The following is a 27604-nucleotide window of genomic DNA, read 5'->3' on the forward strand; positions in this document are numbered from 1 at the left end:
AGCCTCAGTGGATTCCCCTGTGGAAATGGCCTTGACTGGAAAACCCGCCCCTCTCTTCCCAGCGACCTCTACCTGGCACCCTTTTTCCCTTCCTGATCTCCTTAGCTTTAGGATGGTGGCCACTATCTGGGTCTTTAGTTATGGACTTGTTCTAGGCGGACTCTGGAGCAGAACTCAGGTTCCTGGGGAATATAATGGAAACATTGACAGTCATGAGGAATGGGTACCAGAAGGAAGCAGGGCAACACTCAGAATGGCAGAAGTGTAGGTCTGTCAGAGTGGAAAGAGAAAGGAGACAGTCCACAAACAAGTATTTATTGAGCGCCTACTATGTGCCAGGCACCGTTCACCCCCTCCCCCACGGTCCCGCGGAAAAAACGAAAACAAAACAGGACAGAGGCAGCAGAAAGAAAACTTTGAAGGAGAAAAATGGGCAGCTGAAGAAAGCTGAGGAAACCAAGCAGCCTGAGGTGATGAGGGGCTCTCTGCCTTAGGCCTCTTGCCGCGTACCATACCGCGGGCCCCCGTCTGCCCTCTATGCGCTAGAACCCAGTTCACGAGCTTCAGGCAAGGGGCTGGAGGTTGAGGAAACACACGCAGAGACAGACCAACACACAGACCTTCCAACTCTGGTACCAAAAGCATGTATAATAGCACCATGGAGGCTTAATGGCCAACAGGTGAAAATCCCATCCTCTGATCCTCTGAGCTGGGCACAGCTTCTAGTAACTTCAATTAGAAGGTTCTAGGAGGGAAGAGCAGGTGAAGGCCAGGACTCATTAGTCCCAACAGCCTCTTCTTATGCCTCCTCCCCTTCTTCAGCGGCATCCTAGTACTGCTGGTACTCGGAAACGAGGTCATTCGTGTTGCTGTAGGCTTCGGTGAACTCCATCTCTTCCATGCCCTCACCTGTGTACCAGTGGAGGAAGGCCTTCCTTCTGGCAGAACAAGGCTGTGAACTGCTCCGAGACGTGCTGGAACAGCTCCTAGATGGCCGTGCTGTTTCCGATGAAGGTGACTGCCGTCTTGAGGCCACGGGGTGGAATGTCAACAGATCGCCCTCTTGACTTGGTTGGGGATCCATTCTACAAAGTCGCTGCTATTCTTATTCTGCACGTTGAGCATTTGCTCGTCTACCTCCTTCATGGACATCTGCCCTTGGAAGATGGCTGCGATGGTTGAGGTATCGGCCGTGGCGGGGGTCGCAGGCAGTCATCGTATTCTTGGCATCGAAGACCTGCTGGGTAAAGTGCAGGCACAGTGAGGGCCCGGTACTGCTGGCTTCCACGGCTGCTGAGCGGGGGGCAAAGCCTGGCATGAAGAAGTGGAGACGCGGGAAGGGCACCATGTTCACAGCCAACTTTCGGAGGTCAGCATCGAGCTGGCCCGGGAAGCGGAGGGAGCAGGTGGTTCAGGTCTCCGTAGGTTGGCGTGGTGAGCTTGAGCGTACAGAAGCAGGTGTCAGAGAGCTTCGTTGTCAATGCAGTAGGTTTCGTCGGTGTTATCGACCAGCTGATGAACGGAGAGGGTGGCATTGTAGGGCTCGACCACGGTGTCGGACACTTCTGGGCAAAGGCACCGCGCTTGAAGGTATTCATGATACGGTCAGGGTATTCTCGGATCTTGCTCATGAGTGGGGTGCCATGCCAGAGCCTGTTCCTCCACCCACAGTGGGTCAGCTGAAAGCCCTGCTCTCTGGGTCGCAGCTCTCTGCCTCCTTCGGCACCACATCCAGAACAGAGTCGACCAGCTCAGCTTCCTCTTAGCCCAATTGTTGCCTGCCCCAGACTGACCAAAAACAAAGTTGTCTGGTCTGAAGATCTGGCCAAAAAGACCTTATCGAACAGAGTCCATGGTTCCGGGTTCTAGATCCACCAAGATAGCTCGAGGGTCATACTTGCCACCTGTGGCTTCATCGTAAGTAGATGGAGAGTCGGTCCAGCTGCAGCTCGCTGTCATACCGGTGGGGTCAATGCCGTGTTCATCGCTTATCACCTCTCAGAACTTAGCACCGATCTGGTTGCCACACTGTCCGGCCTAGATGTGCACGATTTCACTCATGGCGTTAAGATAGGTATCGAACATGAAAAGATCATTATTTTTCTTTCTGGGCCGGTCTCAGGCTGAAAGGATGGAACGTGGCCCCGGAGGTTGCAGCAGCGAGATGGTCGTCTGTAGTTATGACCGCCATGAAAAATGTAATGGCTTGTATCAAGTTCCGGCACAAAGACACTAGCCAGTACCAACATCAATATTGTCCCAGAAGCAGCTGTATGGCCTTGGGGCAAGATGTTTTTACCTCATCCTGGTGAGAGAGGATTACATAGACTCTGAAAGTTTTTAGAGCAACATCTGGATTTTAAGTCAGTGTTATTAAAATGGTGGCTATTATTGTTAGTATTTTATTAACTTATTTTTCAGTCAAATTTTCCAATTCTGTTAAGGAAATTTGGGATAAATAAATATGTCCAGCTGGGAATCTTTAGAAGTGAAAATCTTTTCTTCATCTTGTTCTTCTATATCATAGGGAAGAAAAGCAAAATAAGAAACAATTTTAAACTTTATTTTAGTACCAAAATGATTATATTCTCTCCAAAAGAATGCATGATTGTGCCCCAGTCTTTGATCCTGTTTCTTTATATATTGAATTACCATAAAATAAACTAAATATTTACAATTTATATGAGCTATATTTCTCTTTTGGGGGGTAAATTCAATAACCACACTATAATAGAATTGTCAAGCTACGAATATTTATTCATACAGGTATGTATTTGTATGAGGTTACATAGGCAGGGAAGAGCCATGAGGTGATTAAGGGAAGCCGTAACTAATTATGGCACTTTTGTCTCCTAGTTAATTAAGAGGAGGGTATGAGAGGCCAAAGGAAACTAAGGTGAATCGTGTTGGCTATGTCTCCTGATAGAATGTTCCTTTTTCTTTAAATATCCTTGAAGTCATTGAAGTCATCATAAGTTTTTTTCTGACTTTATCAGAAAATAAGATAGTGGGAGACTACTAATTGCCACACCTTCACAATTAAGGGTCTCCATTCTCAAAAGCCTACAGGTTCATTATAACATCACTTACCCCTGTGATTGTGATTCAAAAGGATCGGCTTGGTTTGGGTTACTATTGCTATCATGAAATACCATGACCAAAGGACACTGGGGAGGGCTTTATTCAACTCACCCTTCTATGCTTCTCTGTCATTGTTCATCATCTAGGGAGGTCAGAGAAGGAACTCAAAGGGCAGGACCTTTGAGAGCTGATGCAGAGGCCATGGAGAGTTGGTGCTTATTGGCTTGCATAGGCTGAGGCAGCTTTCTTTAGAACCCAGGACCCAGCCCAGGGATAACTCTACCCACAATTATCTGGGCCCTCCCCCAACAATCACTAAGATTCCTTACAGGCTTGCCTGCAGCCATCATATGGAGGCACTTTCTTTTCCTTTTCTTTCTCCCCTTTCTTTCTTTCTTTTCTTTTTTGTTTTTTGAGTCAGGGTTTCTCTGTAGCTTTGGGGTCTGTCCTGGAACTAGCTCTTGTAGACCAAGCTGGCCTCGAACTCACAGAGGCATTTTAATTGAGGTTCCTTCCTCTCATGACTAGCTGTATTATGTTGACATAAAATTATCCAGTACAACTGACTCCTTGTCAACTTGACAGACAAATGCATCTCCATAAAGTAACATTTCCTCTTTCATTTATCCCTAAGAGCGTCCATTAAAAAATAAAAAAACTTTAAAAGTCCCACAGTCTTTACAAATTAAAACACATTAAAATTTGGTCCCTTTACAATATCCAAAATCTCTTTTAAAAGTTCAAAGTTTCTCAACAGCAGGTTCAGGCAAAAATTAAAATTAAGTTAAATACTTTATTACTTCAAGAGGGAGGAATCAGGGCACAGAGTCAGATCAAAGCAAAACATAACCCTCAACAATGTGAATAACTCAATGTCCAAAGTCCGAGATCTGCTCATGATCTTCTGTGGGCTCCTCCAACCGCCGTGGGTCATTTTCCTGGCTCCATCCTCTGCACACACAGCTTGTCTTCTAGGCTCTGTCTGACTCCACTCTGCCACTACTACTGTTCTTGGTGATCGTCCTATGATACCGGCATCTCCAAAACACTGGGATCCCTCTCTGCCACTGCTACTGTTCTTGGTGGTCATCCTGATACTGGCCATCTCCAGAACACTGGAGTCTCTTGCTGCAACTGGTCTGCACTTTCACCAATAGCTTCTCATAGGTACTCTTCAAGGTGCCAAATCTCAATTTCTCTGCATTACCCCTCTAATCCTGGGACTGCAATTGCTACTGGGGTTGCATCTTCACCAGTGGCCTCTCCTGGTCTCTCCCAGTGCTCAGCCTCAGCTGCTCTCCATGACCTCTTCATGCTTTGAAGACTAGTACCACCTGGGTGACTCTTACTCTACCAAGTCTGGCTGCCAGTACAGCCTTTGCCTCCTCTGCAACACAGCTTCTATCAGTTTGCTGTCTCTCAGGAAACATTTCCCAGAAGGTCTAACCTCAGTGATGCTGCTCTCTTCTTAATCACTTAAATTTCTCAGCTCCAGTTCACCAGCATCGATTTTTTTCTAACAAAAAAAGGGGGGGTTTACTTTAGTTCTGGTCTCTTGTTAATCACAGTTGAAGTTTCAGATCCAAACACCATAGGTTTTTCACACAGAAGAACAGGTAGACTCTTCGGTGAGTCTTTGCTTTCCTCTGAAACATCACAAGCCAGTGTGATTATCAACATCTTATCTTCAGACTCCCATAGAACAGTGGCTGAGCTCTCAACACTCAGTAGCTTTTCTAGCCCAAAGTTCCAAAGTTATTCCGAAGTCTTCCCCAAAACAACATGGTCGCCTCTGTCATAACAATACCCCACTGTCCTAGCACTAATTTGTCTTACTTAGCGCTGCTATTGCTGTGTTGAGACACAACGACCAAAGAAACTTGGGGCAGAAAGGGTTTAATTGGCTTATACTTCTTCATCAAAGAAGTTCATCAGAGTCAGAAAAAGAACTCAAGAAGGGAAGGACCCTGGAGGCGGGAGCTGATGCAGAGGCCATGGAGGGTGCTGCTTTCTGGCTTGCACATCATGCTTGTTTATAAAACCCAAGGATGACTCCATCCACAACTGATTGCAACCTCCCCCATCCATCAGTAATTAAGAAAATGCTCTGCACGCTTGCCTACAGCCTGACCTTTGGAGGCGTTTTCTTAATCGAGGTTCCCTCTTCTCCAATGACTTTAGCTTATGTCATGCTGACAGAAAAGTCTCCAGAGCAGCATTTACAGGAAGAAATATCCCAAAACAAAGATCTGACTCATCATGAGATGTTCTCTCCATTACATGCCATTGACTTCATGGATATACATATGAGTACACATATGCTTTAAACAGCAGTTAATGGAAAAAAAGAGGCCATTACTTGACAGAGGGCAAGGAGAGGTATTTGGAAGGGTTTAGGGAAAGGAAAGGGAAGGGAGAAATGATGTAGTTAGATCTGAAAAATAAGAGAAAAAAATCTTTCTTAAAACCTGGTGTGGGATTTCCCTCTGTATGCTGTGAATACCATTGGTTAATAAAGAAACTGTCTTGGGCCTGCACAGGGAACAGAGGTAGGCAGGGGAAAACTAAACTGAATGTTGGGAAAAGAAAGGCAGAGCAGAGAGAAGCCATGGAGTCCTGCGGGAGACGGATGGATTAGCGGGTAAGTCACAGCCACATGGCAATACACAGATTACTAGAAATGGGTTAAATTACGATGTAAGAGTTAGCAAATAAGAAGCTAGAGCTAACGGACCAAGCAGTGTTTTATGTAATATAATTTCTGTGTGATTATTTCAGCGCTAAGCAGCTGGGAACTAATTAACAGTCTCCTCACAATAAAAAACCCATGATTAAGAAATCAGTGGTGGGGGTGGGGGAGAAAAAGAAACCAATGAGTTGCTACCAACTCCCTGCTTTGAGTCTGTCTACTCTAATCTGTATCTAAGTTTGTTTATTTGTTTAAAAAAATATTCCTGCCAAAACTCTGTGTCTGTCAACTAAATTCTTTCTTTTGAAAAATATAGGGCTTGAGAAAAAAACCTTTACACTAAGATGAAAAAAAATCTTAACATCTACCTCCTTCATAAAGTATACTGTCAGTATGTTATTTTTCGGTGAAAAGGGCCAAGGAAAAACACACCTTGCCCCTTACTAAACCTGAGACCTGGACCAAGGAAAAATACTCGGACCTTGACTTGATCCTGGGGTCAGGGTTTGATATTCCCCCAATCCCTGAGCTTGGTCCCGAGTCAGGGTGCAGCACCCCACCAATTCCTGAGGTCCCTGTACACTGAATACCACCAATCCCTGAACATGAAATTCTTCCAATCCCTGAGTTTACCCCAGAATCAGACCACTAAAATCTGCCAGTTGCAAGCCACTGGAATTCCACCCCTATCAGAAACCCTATATAAACTCTCTACCCTGTTCAGTTTGCTGCTGCTTCTCACCTCAGAGGCAGCCACCATCCTGGATTCTTCCTTCCCCAAAAATCTTTTAGATGTTTTTTGTACAGTGTGACAGTTTTTTGTTGTTATTGTTATGGTTTGGGGTTCTTTTTTATTTTATTTATGTATTTATTTATTCATTTATTTATTTATTTATTTTTCTGAAGCAGAGCCCAGCTGTAACAACTTTCTCCCGAGCAGAGCAAAACCATAACCCACTCTTTCTCTGTCTGCCCTTGCTTCTGGAGAGGCAGCTTCTGCCTCTCTCTCTCTCTCTCTTCTCTCCCCCTTCTCCCCTTCCTCTCTTCTCTCATTCCCCCTTCTTTCCTTCCTCCCTTCTCCCCTTTCCTTCTCCCTCCATAACCCACTAAATTAACTCTATACGCCCGCTCTCTCTGCATAGCCTGTCTGTCTCTCATCTGCCAAGACACCCCCCCCCCCCCCCCCCCCCCCCCCCCCCCCGCCAAGGTGCAGCATAGCTCTGTAAAGTTTGAATGCTATGCTGCTCCTCGTGGGACTGCTGCCCCTTGTGGCACCAGCCTCGGATCATCATCTGTTTATAAATGATAACAAGGATACCTTTCCATCTGAGCTGCAATGCTGACAGCTATACCTATGCTACACACTTGCTCCAAAGGCTCAAATGAACACAGCAGACTGCTGCATGTGTACCACAATCTGAATACACATAGCCTTCATTCACACACACACACACACACACACACACACACACACACACACACACCCTTTAAACTAAGCCATGAGCTTGAAGGCTTTTGGCTCAATCTACACATTTGAATTCTTGTCTTACACTAACCCTAATAAATTTTATCAGGAAGATACTGAACTTGATGACATTGACTAAAAAAGATTCTTTGGGGTGCACTGAAAATCCATAATATATTTGCAAAAAACCTAGCAGAGACCCATGCAGGCTCTGTGATGGCTGCTTCCACCTACGAGCTTCTGTTTGCCCTACTTAGTTTATTCTGTGGGCCGTCTTTTCCTGATGACCTCACTCCCTTTGACTCCTATAATCCTACTTCCCCCTCTTTTGTGGAGTTCCCTGAGCTCTGCCTAATGTTTGGCTGTTGGTCTTTCCCTTTGTGTCTATCAGCTACCAGAAAGAAATTTCTTCTCTGACTCTCTGAGAATGATTGGGCTAGATACTGATCTATGAGTAAAGCAGAATATCATTAGGAATCTTTTTTCTTTGCCAGTCATATTTGGTTCTCTGGGTCATCCAGCTTCTGGTTTGTGGCTGTCCAGGCAGTGTCTGGTCTTGTGGATGGCTGGATGTCACAGCTCTACCACTAGAAGCCTTGTCTGATTTACAGAAGATGGCTGGTTCAGGCTCTGTATCCTCTGTTACTAGGAGTCCTCGCTAGGGCCAGCCTCATAGATTACAGGAAGTTTCTACAGCATTAGGATTCCACAATGTTCCCCAAATGCCCCAGATGTTTTTAATTCCAGATGTTTTCCCTATGTTACTCTTTCCCTTTCTTCATCCTCCTCCATCTGACCCCTCCTGTTTCAATACTCACCTGTTTCCAGCCTACTCACAATAACTATTCTATTTTCCTTCTCAGGGAAATCCATGTGTCACTCTAAGGGCCTTCCTTGTTACTTAGCTTCTCTGGGTCTGTGGATTGTAGCACGGTTATCTTTTACTTAACAGCCAATATTCACTTGTATGTAAATACGTACCATGTCTGTCTTTCAGGGTCAGGGTTGTCTCACTCAGGGTAATTTTTTTTTTCTAGCTCCATTCATTTGCTTGCAAATTTCACAGTGTCATTTTTTTTAACAGATGAGTAATACTCCATTGTATCAATGTGCCACATTTTCTTTTCCCATTCTTTAGTTGAGGGGCATCAAGCTTGTTTCCAGGTGATGGCTATTATGAGAAAAGCCACTATGTATAAAAGGAGACCACTCATTCATTTCCCAGCCATCCAGACCCAAAATAATTACACGGAAACTATATTAATTCAATAATCTTTGGCCAATAGCTTAAGTGTATTTTTAGCTAGCTCTTACATCTTAAATTAATCCATTTTTATTAATCTATGAATCACCACGAGACTTGTGGTTTACCAGTAAGGTTCCACTATCTATTTCTCTATCTATCTCTTTCGGCCTCACTACTATATTCTGCCCTGTTATATGCCAAAGTAGCTTCTTTATTAACCAATGGTAATAAAACATATTCACAGCATACAGAGGGGAATCCCACATCAACTATGAACATAGTTGAGCATGTGTCTTAGTAATACGATGGAGTATCCTTTGGGTTTTATGCCCAAAAGTGATATACTGGGTCCTGAGGTAAATTAATTACCAATTTTCTGATGAACCACCAGAAATGGAGGTGCATTCCCCTTGCTCTACCTCCTTACTAGTATAAGCTGTCACTTGTTTCAGTGATACTGGCCGTTCTGACAGCAAGATAGAAGCTCAGAGTCATTTAGATTTATATTTTCCTGATGGCTAAAGGATGCTGAACATTTCTTTAAGTGTTTCTCAGCCATTTGAGATTCCTCCATTGAGGATCCCCTGTTTAGATCTGTACTCCATTTTAAATTAGATTTTTTTTGAGTTATTTATATATTTTGGATATTAACTCTCTATTGATGTGGAGTTGGTGAAAATCTTTTCCCATTAAGTAGGCTGCTGTTTTGTCCTTGACAGTGTTCCTTGCCTTACAGAAACTTTCCAGTTTCATGAGGTCCCATTTGTCAACTGTTGATCCCACTGTGTTATCTATCAGTGTTCTCTTTCTGAAATTGTCTCCTCTTCCAAAACATTCAAGGATTTTCCTACAGTCCCTTCTTTCAGGTTCAGTGTGTCTGGACTTATGTTGAGATCTTTGATTCATTTTGTACTTGAATTTTGTGCAGGGTGATGAATATGGATCAATATGCATTTTTCTACATACAGACATCTATGTACCAACATCACTTTATGAAGAGGCTTTCTGCTTTCCATTCTGTATTTCTGGCTTCCTTACCAAAAAATCAGGTATCCATAAGTGTGTAGATTTATGTCTGGGTCTTCTGTTCAATTCCATTGACCAACATGTCTGTTTTTATGAAAATCCCATGCTGTTTTTAGTATTATTATTATTATTATTATTATTATTTATACAGTACAGCTTGAATCCAGGGATATTGATACCTCTGAAAGTTCTTTTATGGCTTAGGATTTTTTTTTTAGCTATTCTGGGTTATTTGTTTTATCGTATAAAGATGAGAATTGTTGTTTTACAGTCTTTAAAGAATTGTTTTGGAATTTTGCTGGGGATTACATTGAATCTGTAGATTGCTTTTGATAGAATGGCCTTTTTACTACATTAATCCTGTTGATCTATGAGCAAGGGAGATCTTTCCACCTTTTGATATTTTCCTCATTTACTTTCTTGAAAGACTTGTAGTTTTTGTCATACAAGTTCTTCATTTGCTTGGTTAGGGTTACTCCAAGATTTTTTATATTTTTTTGTGGCTGTGGTGAAGGTTGTTGTTTCCTGGATTTCTTTCTATGTCTGCTAGTCATTTGTATATAGGGAGGCTACTGATCTTTAGGAGTTAATTGTGTATTCAGCTATTCCATTGATAAATGTTTATCAGTTGTAGGAGTTCCTTGGTAGAAATTTTGAGGTTGCTAATGCTATCATATCATCTACAAATAATGATACTTTGACTTCTTCCTTTTCAACTTGTATCCCCTTGAACTTCTTCAGTTTTCTTATTGTTCCAGGTTCTATACTATCGCTTCAAAAACTATATTGAATGAATAAAGAAAGAGTGGACAGCATTGTGTTATTCCTGATTTTAACTGACTTGCTTTGACTTTCCCTCCATTTAATTTGATGTTGGATGTTGGACTGGTGCAAATTGCTTATATTATTGTTGGGTATGTTCCTTGTATCCCTGATCTCACCAAGATTTTTTATCACGAAGAAGTATTGCATCTTGTCAAAGGTATTTCCAGCATCTAATGAGATTATCATATGCTGTCTTCTTTCATTTTGTTTTTAGGTGGACTACATTTACTCAGTTTTGTATATTGAACCATTTCTGAATCTCTGAGATGAAGCCTATTTGACCATGATAGATTATATTTTTGATGTGTTATTGGATGCAGTTTGTGAGAAATTTGTTAAGTATTTTTACATCTATGTTTATAAGGAAAATTGCTCAGGATTTCTCTTCATTTGTGGGGCCTTTGTGTCATTTGGATATCAGAGTCACTGTGGCAGCCCAGAAGGAATTTGACAATGCTCCTTCTGTTTCTATTCTGTAGAATAATTTGAGGAATATTGCTAACTTGTTTTTGAAAGTGTGATAGAATTCTTTACTACAACTAGTTGTAACTTTTCAGAAGGTTAAAAAAAACTCCTATGAGCATTTATCCGGCTTGTACTTTCATACATGCCTCTCCAGTCTTATTCTTTCTCTTACCATCTGAGTGCTTTTGTGTGATCCAAGTGTATTCTCAAGACACTGAATCTCACTTGCATTGCTGTGTTTAGTGATCTATAGCTCTGATGTGCACTAGGACATGCAGAATAAATAGTAGCACTCTCAAGATGAGAGTCCTTGAGCTGTTTGCTGGCTACATGATTTATGTGCATTTGGCCCCATTAATTATTAAAAGAATATTAATCTTTATGTGCATGCCAGTATATTGACTTTTGTAGGTAAGAGATGTGTATGAGGCTATTCATATAAGTATCTTAGAAGCAATAATTCCTTTTTTTCTTTTTTCTTTTTGTTTCCCCTCCCTACTTTTTTTCCTTTTTCCCCATCTTCCTCTCTCCTCTCCTCTCCTCTCCTCTCCTCTCCTCTCCTCTCCTCTCCTCTCCTCTCCTCTCCTCTCCCCATCCCTCCCCTCCTCTCTCCTCTCCTCTTCCCCGCTTTCCCCTCTTTTTTCCTTTCCATTCTTGCCTTCTCTTTTCTTTCATTCTTTTAGTGATGGATTATCAACCCATGGCTTTTAACATGGAAGACCTGTAGTGATCATTGAACGGCACACTAAGCTCTTTGTCTGTTTTCTAATTGTAAATCCCATGTACCCTCTTTTCTCTGAACCTTCTCATATTTTGGAACCACCACTAAATGTGAGCCGCCATCATCTTGCTCCACATCAAGCTCCTGGGCTCTACTCCCCAGTGCATAGTTTGAGTATTTTTTTTAAATAACAAAACTATCATGTTGCTTGCTTCTCTCCGTCAAAGTTTTAGTGACCTCTTATGCAAATTTTGAAAATGCCTTCAGAATAAAGAAAACTTAAAATAATATTAAATCCTTAGCATAGCTCAGCAGTCTAGTCAGTGAGACTGTAAAACTCTTTGGCTAAGAAAAGATCCTCTGGAGCCACTTCAATTCCTAGCTCCCCTGATTGCTAACTACGTAATGCTGGGAAAGAGTCTAAACTCTCCGTGCCAAGTCCTTTCTTCTGTACAATGGCAATAAAAATGTACATTATATTGTTACGTGGAAAATTAGATATTTTAATAATAGATTTTCTGTAGTGCCTGAAAGCACTCAACAAGCATCTAATGAGTGCTAACTTTTCAAAATCCAGTTCTTGATTTTATCTTCATGGTTGTACAAACATATCCACCATTCTCCTACCCACGAGCCAAGCTTTAACTCTAGCTTAGCTGGCCCTGTTATGGCTGCACGAATACCTTGACATCCTTGTTCTTTAATTCTTTCACACCTGCTATTTCTGGTTTTCACTTTCAGAATTTAGCATTACTGGATTTGGTTTTTGATGTTAGATTGATATATGACTTATTTTCTTTATGCCTCATTACAAAGATGTGATTATGACTATTTCAAGTAGTTTTGGTTTGACTCCACTCTAGGTTGGATATTCTATAGTGCAACTCAGGAATAAATTTATGCTATTTCTCAGGTCGCTGAAATCTATAAAATGTGTTGTATATATTAGCTTCCCAATGATTTTGCTGAATTATCGTCTTGAAAAATGAAGGGTCTCCTGGAACTCCACCTATGGAGGAGAGCATGAGGGGCAAGTAGGATCTGAGAGCTGCACGCTTTGGAGAGCTCAGCTTAAGGCTCTTGTAGCACAACTGTGGACTGCTTAGGAGAAATTTTCTAATGTAAAGACGACTTGAACAGTAAGTTCCAGAAATAGAAAACTGAATAGTTTGGATTAATACCAAGGCAAATCTAACTAAAATAAATATCAAGTACGGTTTTGTCAAGTATGAACTGTACCTAATATGGGTATTTTGTTTAACACAGTCACAGGGATGACTTCTTTCCCTCCTGGGACATCCTTGGAGCATCCTCTGCTTAGTCGTTTCTTTCTTGTCTGTTTCCATTTCTACCTGCCAGCATCCCACACAGATCCTTGTCGCCATATTAAGCCAATCTCTCCTCCCCCCCAAAGAGGCTCAGAGCCATAAGAAACCACAAATAGGCATGCATGCCTTTGAAGCTGAAGGTTTGCCAAGGAGAAATATCCATACCAAATCAAACTCGAAAGCCTCGCGCTTTCACACTTAAAACATTGCAGTTTCACGGTAATGGAGCATCCAAAACCCACAATGTTTAAAGGGGCTCAACGCTTTACGATGCTGAAGGATAAATGATTGGAGCGTAACACTTTCACTAAATAGAAAGCTAATAAAATAGTGATAAAATTTATCATCTTACTAATTTTTATTTTAGAATGTTTCAAAGCATGTTAAGCTTAAGTAAAACTAAGGTAAAAGGTCTCATAACGTCTGGCATGAAAGTGACTTAAAATAACAGTGTTAAGGTTGATTATGTGCAAGAAATACCATGAACGTTATCTGCAGAAAATCTGATTTCAAAACGGAAAAACATTGGTTTGCAGAATTGCAATAAAACAGAAACAATATTTGCTGGCTTTCTTATTTCATAGAAAATAAGAACTACTGTGTTTTTTAAGTTTTACTTTATTAAGCACTGAGTTCTTTTTTAGCATTTTTTTTTTTTTAGCAATTAAATTTAGTCTTTGCTAGTTTTGCACATCTAGATTTCCCCTTCTGCCTGTTCTCACTCTCAGATCCTCTCAACTCCCTCCCGCCCAGATCAAAATCTCCTTCTCAGCACTCCCTTTTCACCTTTGGCTCTGTTTGTTTATGACCCGCTGTGTTGAATGAGTGTAAGCGGACAGCTTTTCCAGCTTTTCCCGCTGCTGCTCTCTTAGCCTTAGAGGAGCCGCTACAAGTGTCTTGCTGATTGCTAAATATCCAACAATTACTTGTTCTCAGCACTTTGACCAGTTACTAGTCTGCTTTATTTATTTTTATTTTTTTGAGTGTTTCAGATCCGTTGTTAAACTTAGGTGACAGAAAGAGGTAGGCAGGGTATTGTCCACTTCTCCCCCAACACAGAGACAACCACCCCATTATCAGCTCCCCCCAATCATTGAACCTCTGACAACTCAGAACCATGTAAAGTCCACAGTTGGGGTTAGGGTGTTTACACCCTCTGGCTCCGGGCAGATGTGAAATGACGCATCCAGTGTTTTATTATACAGAGTATGTGGACTGTCTTAAAAATCCCCATTTCTAAGCCTACACCCCCGTTTCCCACCAATCTACACTTTAACACCCACTAATCTTCTCAGAGGCTTCCTGGCTTTTGTTTTCCTAAATTAAAATCCTTGTTAGAATCCGTGTGTAGAAACGGTTTGACTTATTTTAGAGTGATGGCTTGTTATGTGTCAGCTTCATAGAAGCGGGAGGCATTTTCAAAGAGAAAACCTAAGCTAGGAAAATACCTGACAAGACTGGGCTGTGGGCAGGTTGGAGTGGGTGTTCCTGATGAATGTTTGATGTGGGAGTGTCCGACTTGTTCTGACTGTATGAGCTGTGGGAGAGTGGTCCTGGGTTCTAGAAGAAAGCATTCTGAGCAAGCAATGAGGAACAAGCCAGTGACCAGCTTTCTCCCATGACCTTGCATCAAATACTGCCTGTAGGTTGCTGCCTTGACTCCCTCAATGGCTGAGTGCCATTGGAAGCAGAAGCTAAAATAAACCCTTTTCTTCCAAGTTGCCTTTAGTCATGGTGTTTTATCACCGCAATGGAAGCCTTAGTTAAGACACCTAGTAATACTTACTTAATTTATTCCATGTCTTTTGATTCAACGGCTCATTCTTTTAGGACAACACAATGACATTCTATTGTCTAAATAATTTCCCCTTTTAATCCAATTACTTACTGATGGACATCTTGAATGAAGTTCTTAATCTGAGTATTGATTAAATAGGATTTTTAAAAACCTTTTTGGGGATAAATAGCAAGAAACTTGTCTATTAAGTTATTTGATAAAATCAGGCACAGAAATCTCTGAGAAATGGATTATCTTCTAAAGTGTTTGCACCGTGTTGCAAGCCCAGCAACAAGATCACTGAGGTGACACCAGCGCGTGGCGTTATCTATAATCTATATCTGTCTATATTAATAGATTTGTAGTACAAGCAGCTCCCAAAACAAGTGTAGAGATGATGTGACTTCTCTAGGAAGTGCATTTAATATTATGTAAGCCTCTTCTTTATATCTGTGTTTTTATAACAGAATGCTTCTCGTAAAAATACATCAGAGTTTATTATTTGATATGAATAGTAAGTGCTTAGCAGTTCCAGGTAATGCTCTGATCATTTCTCATGTATTATCTCATTTCTTCTTTATTACCCTCACCTATATACTATCTAGTACTATTACCGACACAATTTATGAATGATGATAAAAGATGGAGACAGTGCATGAATGGTGGTGCTTCCCTCAGCATCCAAATGGCAGAATTGAAATCTCGAAGCTGACAAGCGCCAAGCTTTGTGTTAGATTGTAGATGGCCTGCATAGACTTCCTTATCACCCAGTTCTCTTTCTGGGCACACCAGTCTGACTTTATTACAGTGACACCCTGCTTGGCAACCAAATGTTTAGTTATCTTTCCTGACTGTGACTGCTTCAATGGTTTGTCAAAATTTACACAATTACTGGCTTCTTCCATATCAAAATTTGTTCTTAGCATCTATGGAAGCTCTGTCTTTTCTAGGTATTCTTTCGGTTGATTAAAACACACACACACACACCACACACACTCTTTCTCTCTCTTTCTTTCCCATATTTTTCTACCCCCTTCAAGCTCTTGTTTTGCTTTGTTATATTTTCGTTCAGTCATTATTTCTTTTTCCTTACATAAATTTTATTTAACTTATTTATATACAGCTAAATGTATTATAAGCATCTGTAGCAACCAAAATGGGTTGCTAAATACAATTTTGCAGCATCCCCCCCCCTTAATGAAAGTGGTGGTGTTTCATCTAACTCTTGTCTCAGGACAGGGGACTTCTATTATGGAGAAAGTCAACTCTGTTTCCTGTCCTGGTCTTCTTCACATGGGAGCCTGGGCAGTTCATATCACACTCCTTTCTTCTTCCTTCGTAGAGGTTCCATCCGTCCTAACAGGGATTATTCCTATCTCATGGCTTTGTCTCCAACTCCCCGCTCACAGGACATAAAACGATCACATAACACAAACACATTCTTAACATGCAGATTAAAACCCTTTAATCCCCCCCATTTTACGTCCACATTCCTCTACAGAAGTCCTATCCTGAGAAATCTACATTCCACAACCCTTGTCAGCCATTCCCCTCTCTGTGTGACCCCTGACTCTTTCAGAGACAGCCAATAATCGTTATGTATAGACGCCACATCTGAGAATCGTCTATTTACAACATTTATTTGTAGCTTCCCAATGAAACCCCAGGGGTTTCACATAGACTAGGACCCATTAATGGAGTGGTAAAGAGTGGGCTTCCTTGAGGAGCCTTTTCCCACTGAAGATCTCACGAGGAGATGCTGCCTTTCCTCTTTCATCTCTCTTGCTGTAAACAGCCACTTTTGTGGTCTGTTTAACACAACATTCCCCATATTCCGCTGCTTACAATAGTCCCCAAGTATGTTGCTGGATTCAAGCTAGTTCCTAATAAGGCTGTGATATACTTTCTAAAAGAGAAAAAAACAGGGCGTCTGTGATTTAGATGAGCTTACTTCAGGCACGAATTGCAGGATGGTTGGCCAGGAGGTAAGCACTAACAAACTGACAATATGCATGGCAGAAGGGGCCTTTGAATATAGTACTAAATAAAATATGCTTACGCAAGATCAAGTCACTAAACCCTATTTATTAAGGTTATTCTTTTTTAATTATTTTGCTAAAGAAAAAACAAATGGGGAATTAAGTTCAGGTGGCTAGGCAGCAAGATTGCATATATGAGAAAAATGATAAAATGTCAAACGAGTTAAGAGAAACATCTTACTCTCAGGTGTGGGTCTGAACTATCAACAAGGTTTAGAGTGCAGCTTCACATTGGTAACGTGTATTCTTTCAGGGCATGTTCTGGCTAAGTGCAGGAAGAAAGTCACAATGTGCCTTCTAAGCAGACATCATTCCGTATCACTTAGTCCCCTACATTTGGTTTTCTAACCTAGACTTCTCATTAATGGATACCAGAATGTGAAGAAATGGCTGATTCCTGGCCTGAAGTAGGGAAAAAGTATAAAAGAGCCCTGGAATTTCGTGTCTCAGAAGTGAAGGAAGCCGCTGGATAGTTCTGGAGTACAATTAAAATTGCAAACACAAACCAGAGAATTACAGAAAACATTCCCACTGTCCCTAGTACAGAAGAGCTACTGAACCAAAATAAATATTAAACGTAGTGATGGGATCTTAGTTAGGCTAACCCTCGAGCAAGCTTTAAGCCCACTCAACAGTCCCTTACTTTGGAGAATCTGCAGGCACACAATCTCTTAGGAACCAGGCTCCTCACGGTTCCTTTCTCCTCCCCATTTTCTTTCTCTACAAATCTGCATATTACTGCTCCTGCGTGTTCTACTGCTCCAGTTTGATTCTTCCTTCCTTCCTTCCTTCCTTCCTTCCTTCCTTCCTTCCTTTCTTTCTTTCTTTCTTTCTTTCTTTCTTTCTTTCTTTCAGTTGGGGTCTGTTCTTGTGCTTCTAGGGCCGCAAGATGTGGTTTGGAAACTCTCGTCACTTTTTTTGATATTTGGATATGGGCACAGACTGCTGTAAATTTCCTTTTTACTCCTTCTTTCTCATTGCTTCAATGTAATATGTTTCCATTTTCATTCGTTTCGAGACTTTTTAAAATAAAAGTTCCTGCAGTCAAGCCTCATGGATCCACTGGTAATTTTTAAATTTCTGTGCATTTTTATGGCTTCTAAAGCCTTATTTTGTTCTTTTTCTTAGTTCCCAGTTTTATTATATTTTTTTGTTAGAAATAAGATTCTACATAATTTAATTTAATGTATTCTAGAGACATTATGTGCCTGGATAAGAAATCTTTGTATTGGCCCCTGTTAGATACAGGGATCTATAGGTGTCTAAGAGTCCCATTTTGGGTAGGATGCAAACGAATCCTGGTGCTCACTGATTTTCTCGTTAAATGATCTGTATGTTGTGGAGGTGAGGTGTGTAGGTTCCCAGATAATGCTGCACAATAACACATCTCTTCGTTCATGTCTATTTTCACCCGCTTTCTGCACTTTGGTGACTTTACATGGGCACACCTGTATCTAGAACTGGCCTCTCCTGCTGTGGTGGTTTGAAGGGAAATGTTCCCTAAAGGGAGTGGCACTATTAGGAGGTATGCCTTGTTGAAGGAAGTGTGTCACTGTGGAGGTGGACTTTGAGGTCTCATATTTGCTCATGCCATACCCAGTGAGCCAGTTCCCCTCAGCTCCTTCTCCAGCACAAGTCTACCTTCATGCCTCCGTGTCCCACCATGATGATAATGGACTAAACCTCGGAACCTGGAAGTCACCCCATTTATAAGCGTGGCCATGGTCATGGTCTTCCTTCACAACAATAGAAACCCTAAGTGAGACACTTGCTAAATTGACTCCTCTATATGAAGACATTGTTTTTCATCAGCTCTGACTAAAATCTGTTTTATGTGGCTTAAGAACGCTATTACGACATTCATTCTTGGTTCTATTGTAAGGGGATTTCAGTTTACCATCTCACTTTTGAGCTATGTGCACCCTTCTGGGGGCAGTGAGTTTCTTGTAAGTAACAAATTGGAGGTCTATTTTTTTAATCTAGTGAATTATTCAATGATTTTAAATAATAGAATTGTGTTATTTATAGGCAGGGTAATCACTAACCACATTCTTACCACAACTGTTTTGTAACTACTTTTAAAGGATATTTTAGTTCATTTCTAGTTTTGTGTCTTGATTCCTTGCTTACTATTTTCAGTGTATATACTATGAACTTTTTCTCTGTGCATCCCATGAAGCTCACCTGACTATTTGTTGGTGGTAAGACTAATTAGAAATGACAGCAATATTTAGAATGATCATAAAGAACAAGAACAGACCAACAAAACAGAACAGGACAAAGCATTCTGCTAATAAGAAAATAGAAGGACCCCTCCCTAGAGTAGACAGCAGCATTTGGCTACAGGCCAGATACAAGGAAGTCTTAGGGAACAGCTGGTGGGATGTTCTCTCTGCTTTCTCTCCCGACTGTGAGTATATCTACCCTGTTCTTATTCTAGTCTGTCATTAGGACACAGCTTCTTCAGCCTTCCAGTGTGCACTGAAGACCAAGAATTCTCCACACTTCCATCACCGGATTGTGGCTGTCTTTGTAGACAGCAAGGCCAATGGAATGAATTCTCTTTGCAATATATATATTCATTATGTTAGCTCTGGCCCTTTAGACAGCCATGATTAGCAAGCCTACCACATTTGCTATTCTCAGTTCATTCCAAAGTCCGTGCGACTATTCTTCATTATGTTTCCTTTTTCCTTCTCTAACCATGCATTTTTAAGAATTCTGTCTTCCTTTGGTTTCATCTGTTTTGTTACTGATGGCTTAATAATGGCTTAAATTTGCTCCTCTATTTTGTAACTGGTGATTGTTCTGTTTTCACCATTTGTTTTGATCTCTTTGTTTGTTAATTCTCTTTATTAAAGTACAAAAATTTTGTTGTTGGTGGTATTATTATTTATTATTATTATCATTATGGTTTTTCCTGACATTGTTGAGTTTCCTTAAAGCATGTATTTAAATTCTCTATTTCTGAATTTTTGTGTGCTTGTTCCTATCTGGACAGTTTCTGCCACTTTATTTTGGGTATTAGGTAAGGCTGTTTCTCCCTATAAAGTGTGTAAGTCTGCTGGTATGTAACATTGTTTGGACAGTTGAGGTTAGATAGGTATTGAAGTCTTTCTAATCTACTTTGTTTTGTTGGTTTTGTTTGTTTGTTTCTGTTTTATTTTTGCTTTACTTTCCTGATATTCTAACTACATAGTTTATTCTCTCTGAGTCTAATCTCTTCTACTATTTCAGTACTGTGTTGCACCAGAAGCAAACTTTATAGGAGTTCGTTGTCAGTATGTTATCTTGGTTTTAGTACTAGGAAACGGCGTAAACCCAGATTTGTCCCCAAAACAAATGAAAAGAGTAGTCTGCTTAGGCTGTGGTAGCCTTTAATTCTATCACTTGGAGGCAGCAGCAAGTGAATTTCCCTGAGTTCGAAGCCAGCCTGGTCTACGGAGAGAGTTCCAGGACAGTCAAGGCTACACAAAGAAACCCTTTCTGGGGGAGGGAGGGAAGTGTAGTCTGGACCACAGGTTTCCTCCAGGGGGTAGAGCAGGCTCGGAACACACCCACAGCTACTGCCTCACTCCACCGTGCCCTGGGAAAAGTCACATGGATAATTCAAAGCCTATTATAAACTATTATAACTAGCATAGCATTCTAATATAGCCCAAGCTCATACTACTACAGTCTACCTACTACTAAAGTGCATTCAGGATCCAATCCTACTGCGAGTAGTCACAAAACATACTACCTGGAATGGAAGACCAGTGGATGGAGGCCATGGGCACTTGAGGTGTTTTGGAGGTCCGCCAAAGGCAGCCTGACTGATAGAGTTGTGAGCCTTCGTCCAGAAGGTGAAATATGAGTGGGACCCACGGGATCTCTGGTCTCTGTGCTTGGTGCTAGGGAACGTCTAAAGTCCCATCCCCAAGCACTGGCCCCGAAATAGCTGTGTGGTCCATGGTTAAGGAATGGTAGCACAGACGTTCCATTGGCCACCGACACTGACAGGTCCCACAGCTGCAGGGACTTGCTCTTCTCAAGCAGATGGCAGGTGTGTCTCGGGCCAACTCCAAGGTTGGAAAATATGTAAGAAGAGATTTTTAACTTTCCCACCTATGCACACACCTCGGGCTGCTCTTGGGGAGTCTCGGGGGGCTTTCTTTGTGAATTCTGACCTGCCCAAAAGCAGTTGTGTCAAAACTGAAGTTTTGGGGTTCACTTTACAGAGGCTTGCACCGGCTCTGCTGCCAGCATTTGGCATAAGGGTGGCAGAGGCTTTGGCCTCCAGCCTAACGTACTTTCAGGGGTGCAGTAGACGCTGTTTCCCTAGCACTGCTTTTTTTTAATTTATTTATTTTTATTTTATGTGCATTGGTGTTGAGGACTGGCCTCGACAAAATCACCTCTTATCAGGGAAGTGGCATGAGAATTTCAGAAATGTAAGTAAAGAATATGAAGACACACAAAAATAATAAGAAACCAGAAAATAATGTAGAGAAGGTATTCCAGTGATTACTGAAATCCTGAAGTCACCTGTGTTTATTTTTCCACAATTTGTATACCCAACATAAACAGGGAGTTGGGGCGGTGGCTAATAAAAGACTTTATTAACATAATACAAAGGATAACTCAGGTAGTCAATCGCTTTATCACTCTGAGACAGGAAATTGTTAGCATTCTGTTGCCTAGGCATTGAAGCTGCTCTAGATCACGGGTGCTGAAGGTTGCCCCTCCCCAGGTGACCTCATCTTTACAAAAGAAGGAGCAGAAGTACATTTGCATATCCTTCTGTCAGGACTGAATGATGCTATCTTAACTTCAACTATGCTTGTCAAGTGTGAGCGATTTCCAACCTCTCTGACCATCAGACAAGGTGGAAATTAGTCTGACATTTTGGGACTCCACGCATTGGTGTTTTGCCTGTATGTATGTTTGTGTGAGAATGTTGAGTCCCCTGGAAATGGAGTTACAGACAGGTGTGAGCTACCATGTGGGTGCTGGGACTTGAACCCTGGTCCTCTGGAAGAGCAGTCAGTGTTCTTAGCCACTGAGCCATCTCTCCAGCTCCCTAGCCCTGGTTTTAACTTGGCTGATGTGGTACTGACCTTGAAACCTTAAGACCTAGAAAGTGAGAACACACAAAGGTCTGTTTACCAGTTTATTAAGGGCTGCAATAAAAAGACAGACTCAAGAATCCAGAACAAAGCAGACTCACCTCTGATCAGTCATTCTGCCTGATCTGAAAGGATCAAGACCACAAGCTACTTCTTTGCTGCTTTCTCAGGCTCTGACCACCCCTGCGGAGAAAAGGAGACCAGGTCTTCAGTTTATCTTGTCTTGAATTTAGAGAAAATCACATCCTTAGGGCAAGTCACTCCTAAGTGTCTTTGGCTAATCAGATGGAGCTCCCACAACAGATTTAGGTTTAATCTCTCCCTCCTCCAAGACAGAGGGACCTTTCTCTGCATCTGACTGCTTTGAGCTGGGGAGTGGAGATCTTGTTCTTTCCTTCCATCTTATGATTTTTTTTATTGTTATGCCGAAGGAAGGCACTAGGTTCTGGAACCTGTTTTCTTTAGATAATAAGGCAGTGTGAGGAAAAATACTCATTCAACTTGTGTTTTTTGGGAAACAATCCATTGCTGGAGATCTTATACACTGGTGATTTAGGGTTCTTTATAGTAAAAGAACAAATACAAGGAACACAGGAAGGATTTACAGGGTTGGCTCACACTATACGGTCTGCATAATCCAGCAAAGGCTGTCTCACACTGGGAAGGCCAAGAATTTGATAGATACTCAGTCCATAGGCTAGGTGCCCCAGAAGTCTTACCCTGGTACAAAAGACGGCGGATTACTGGGATCTACGAGCTTTCATTCAATGACAAAAACCAAAAGAACCTTGGCTTATCGTGGCAAAATCAATAACCAGAGAAAATGAAAGAATCCTGAGCATGTCTAAAACAGACAAGGCTAAGCTGTTTTATCTAAGTTGTTTAATTTTTTATCATGATGCGAAACCATTTGCACAATGATAATTATAGTCATCACGTTGCACAAAAGGCCTTTTGAATTTTTTTTCCTACGCTCGAACTGAAGCTGTGCATTCTTTGACCAGTAAGTATCTCAAAGCCCGTCTGGCATGCTTTGGTGATCATTTTATTCTGCTTCTCTTAGGATATTTAAAAAATCTATTCCATGAATAGCTAAACCTAGATAAAACAGCAAAACCAGCAAAGACCTTCTTGGATGTGTGGAGGGAGAGCCAAAGTTGTCACAGCTGCTGTCGCTGGGGAGCACCAACTTGGTATAAGTGATGGTGGTGAGGACATGGTCTTGTGTGCATATAAAGCCGTGGTATGTCCATTTCAGAGCGTTTCCTTCTGACATTTACTTACCACTCTGTCCCCAGAGCTTTAGTCCTCTCAGACACTTATTTATGTTCCCATTTTTATTTCCACGGACAAGATGAAATAGTCACACATTATTAAATCTTATTTTCTTCATTAAATGTTAAATTGAACAAAAAAAATTATGATGCCGACAGAAAGAGCCTAGCTGTGCCTTTCAATATCTCCTTTCAGTGGACACTGTGCAGAGGACATGTGTTTCCTCTATCACGAAGGTTTTCATGGTGAGAAAAGTCATCCCACTGGCATAGCTAGAAAAGGCAAACCTAATTCAATGTACGGATATATGTTTTCGAGTTGACTGTATAAAAATTGCCTGTATGTCACATAATCACACACAAGGTACGATTTTCAGCAAGCTTCGCTATTCTTAGTTGTGGTTTTTATATTGTAGGCAAACACGTATGTCATTGTTATTTCTACTATGTATTTGTTTATATATGCAAATATATAATTGTGAAGACCCAAAAAATGTGAGCCTAGTCTACCTTGTCTGAAGGTCAAAGAGTTTGAGTTTATTTTGCATTCTCAAAGTTGGTGATAAAAACTGTGACTACACACCCTGACTTAGGGTGTGGTTACTTGGTGTTTTGGACTTTAAGTGGCCTATAGAGGTAGATATGTTCCACCTTGAACACAATTCAGAGAATTCAAGCATACTTCTGCTCCTTCTTTTGAAATAGGAGGTATGACCTAGGGAGTGGCTGCCTTCAGGATACTTCATTTAGGGTGGGTTCACTGCCTAAACAACAGTGCTTACCTCAGGAATTGATGGCTTGATATCTCAAGTATTGAAGCACATAACTTCTAGTTGTCCTTTGTATCATGTTAAAGCAGTCTTTTGTCTTCTTCCCCTCCCTTTCGTATTGGGGTATAAAAGTTTATGGAAAATAAACGTGGGTGAACTCGGAACTCAATATAGGAGGCACTGAGCTGCCTTTCTGAATCGATACTATGTCTCTGTGTTTCTGTCTTATTTCTGTTCCTCCCACCTAGCATTCCTAGTCAAAACGCTCCTACCCTGAAAGGACAAACCCACTGAGGTTAGGATCATGACAGAAGTTGTATTATATTATATACTATTGATACACGTTAGCATATATTTGCCCCTTCATTATGATTGAATTATGTGGTTTTCTTTCATTTTTATTTGTTTTTAATTGATTTTACCTTAAGTACATTTTTATATATTTTCATATTTGATATAAATGCCAGAACATATTGTTCTTTAGTGATGTTTGGGATGATTTAGTGGTTTGTAAACATTTTTTCCAATTTCAAACACAGTGCATGTAGAACAGATTCCTTTCATAAATTATTTTTCTTGCATTTGTTGCATGTTGATCAGCCTTTGCCTTACTTAATTATGATTAATATTGCAAGCTATTGACTTTTACAATAATGTGATACAATATCTTCATTTGACAGCTGGAGAATTGAGGCCCCTGTACCCAATACAGGAATAGACCCACGTGAGGAGAATTCTGAGAGCTTGTGGGAACATACCAAAAGAACAGGAAAGGATACTTGGACCTCAGTTTCTTCTGGATAGGGCTCGTTCTTGGTTTTCATGCTCCTTCCAGGGTAGCAGATGGGAGTAAGCTTACTTCAGATTACTCGTTATTGCTTGATTGTTATTCATAGTTCCTTTGTATGCCTCTATGGAAAACAGTGATTTGCCATTTGCAACTTGTCCTTCTGATTTTATACAGCTTGACCTTATAGAACTTTACTCAAGTGACCATTCTTAACCATCAGAGTAAAGACTGCATGAGATTCTGAATAGAGTTGGCTATTGTATGGGGGTGTGTGTGTGTGTCTGTGTGTGTATACCTATATATTGCATTATGTATAATATATATATTAGTGTAAATATATAGTATATATAATGCAGAAACACAAAGTAGGCTGTTACAGCAAAGCAAAGAAGTGGTACTACAAGCCTCAAATATTCTCTGATGACTTTGATGATGCTAGGCCTTTTAGCTGATGGAAACTACTGATATTCTAAGTTAATAGATTCCAAAATGTTTTTATCTGATAGCCACAGGGTATTGTCTGACACCAAGGTGGCCAAGGAGTAGCTATTGAGGAAGATAAAGATGGCTTGAAATAGACCATAATTCAGCTTTGCGCTGGTCGCATTCCAATCTCTCACCTACCATAAAGTTCTAATTTGGTAATGAGACTTGCAGAAGTCTCAGTTGGAGCTTCTTTTTAGGAACTTCACAAGCCTAACTTTATTTTAATCAATATTGCACACGCTAATGTTTAGAAGTCACTTAACATAGTAAGATTTCAACTGATATTGGATAATATATAAATTATATCTGTAAATATAAAAGTAAACATTTAAATGCTATTTCTTTTCTTCGTTGAATTATTTTCCTTTCTAGTTCCCACATACTAGCAGATCCTAGGAACACACTTTGTGTACTCTCATCCCTCTGGGTCCTGTTCACACTGCTTCCTATTACGGGGAAGAACTTCCTTTCTTCCTGGCTTTTTGGTGTATTGTCAATTCAGACATGACTATTGCTTCTGTGGGGAAGCATGATTTGACTTTTTTTTTAGTTATTTTAAAATGTACTTCTTTATTGTATGCCTAACTTACCTAAATTTCTGTAGCAAAATTAAATTACTTTTGTTGTTCCATTTCTTTGTGAAATGGTAAATTTTCTTTCAGCGATGGTTTCCTATAGACTGGTGCCTAATTCAGTATATTTACTCAGTCTGAGCCTGATAATAAGAGCTTATATTTTAAATTGAACAGACATATAAAATAGATTTTGCCTCAGCAAAGATATATCACTGAAATGCTAAGCTTAATTTTAAAAACCTCTGATAGATATAACAAAATTCACCAGATGGCCTTTGACAAAACAAATATATTTTAATATTATGCCATTTTTCTTCTGCATATGTAGTTGTACTATAATTTTCAAAATAAAGTCTCATTAATGTTGTTTATCTATTGACATGCTTTAAGTTGTTTATCTTTCAGATACATAATTTAGAAGTATTTTCACGTGTAACATTTTAAAATAAAGAGCACATTTAACATATTAAACACACTTTTGCTGAACTCAATTAGCTTGGGGCTTGACCTACCAACCCAACACTATGAAAGACATTCTAGGCTCATTTTCCTATCGCTTTCAGTTCTGAAAATAGGAGTCTCTCTCTCTATCTTTTCTCCTTCTTTTTAAAATCAAAAATTTAGTTATTCTGTAATTGGATGCTTCAAAGGAACTATTTTTTTTAAGTCTGAAAATTGTAGCATTCCTCTATAATTTAGCAATTCAAATGCTATCTCTTGAAATTCGTGAAGGCATGCATCCCTTTGTTTATTTTCAGCATTTAGTTTGTGACTCTTTACAGTATGTGCACGGTGTCTTCCTGGAACAAACTTTAGACCAGTCCCTGTTAGATTGACATGTTTATTAGGAGAAGAGATGTTCTTTAATCTATAACTCTACTGTATGTCACATTTTCATTTGTCTTGTGCATCGCTGTGTTTTATTGATGTTTCCTGATGTCTTCAAATAAGTTATGCTCTTGTGCCAAGAATGATTGCACTGTCTCTGCTTTTATTAGTTTACCATTTTCTCCAGGGAACTGACTAAGAGACACATTTTTGAGATTGCAATTAAGTGAAAGTTAATACTGGGTTCTGAGAGAAACTTTTGAAAGAGTATAAGTCAAGGAAAAGTTAAAAAGAAAAGCCTCCTTATTTTTTAAAGAAACTTTAACACTATTTCTTTAATCTCACTTTTCAAGTGCCTATAAACTCAAAATGAAATGTTATATGACCCCTGTAAGTGCATCCAAAGTGGGGGACCCCAGTGAGATTCATTTACACCCAGAGAGAATTAGATCATCCAAAGGATAACTTTGCTGAAATGTGATTATATGGAAGTAGACAGGATTTTGGCCAAAGGAATAGCTTATGGAATACCAGTTCTCATACACTTTCATTTATGGATCTCCTTGGGGACGCCAACTGTGCTGAGACTTATTGAATCTTTTTCTAGGCACCATCAACTTGGTTGCTACTTTCTAAGTCTCCTGTTCCAGCACCAATTGATAATGGTGCTGTGATTACAGCAGTACTGTCTTTGAGTCCCTTGCAGTGGTTGGTGCATATATGAAGAAATAGAAGTCCTCTGGCGTTGAACACTCCCAGGGTTGTACTTACCTTGTGCAAATCATTCACGGTTACAAGACAGTGTGTTGAGTGTTTAATTCTAGAAACACACAAACACACACACACACACACTCATGCATTTTACAATGACATTGATAACATTAATGGGCAGCTCATAGTATAAATTAAGATGAACACTTACTTATTTTCCTTTTCTCATCACTTTTCTTCTAAGACCTCAGATTACTTTGCCTGATCTCTTGATCAAGACTTGGGCATGTTTGGAAAGTTTCCACGCTCCTTGGTAGTCTCTGACTTTGTTGTAGTGGTGGCTCCACTGCTGCCAATGCTCTTGAGGAAGATCAGTTTCTCCACGCATCCCAAAGTTGTG

The 27604-nt window shown here is 40.5% G+C and overlaps 1 pseudogene; it reads right to left on the reverse strand.

The window, feature by feature from the left end:
• Positions 1–829: 829 nt before the first annotated feature.
• On the reverse strand, positions 830–27604 carry LOC126500178 (tubulin beta chain-like; annotated as a pseudogene).

This window comes from Alexandromys fortis, unplaced genomic scaffold (assembly GCF_014885135.2).
Source record: "Alexandromys fortis isolate MF-2015 unplaced genomic scaffold, M_Fortis_MF-2015_v1.1 scaffold_38, whole genome shotgun sequence".
Lineage (NCBI taxonomy): Eukaryota > Metazoa > Chordata > Mammalia > Rodentia > Cricetidae > Alexandromys > Alexandromys fortis.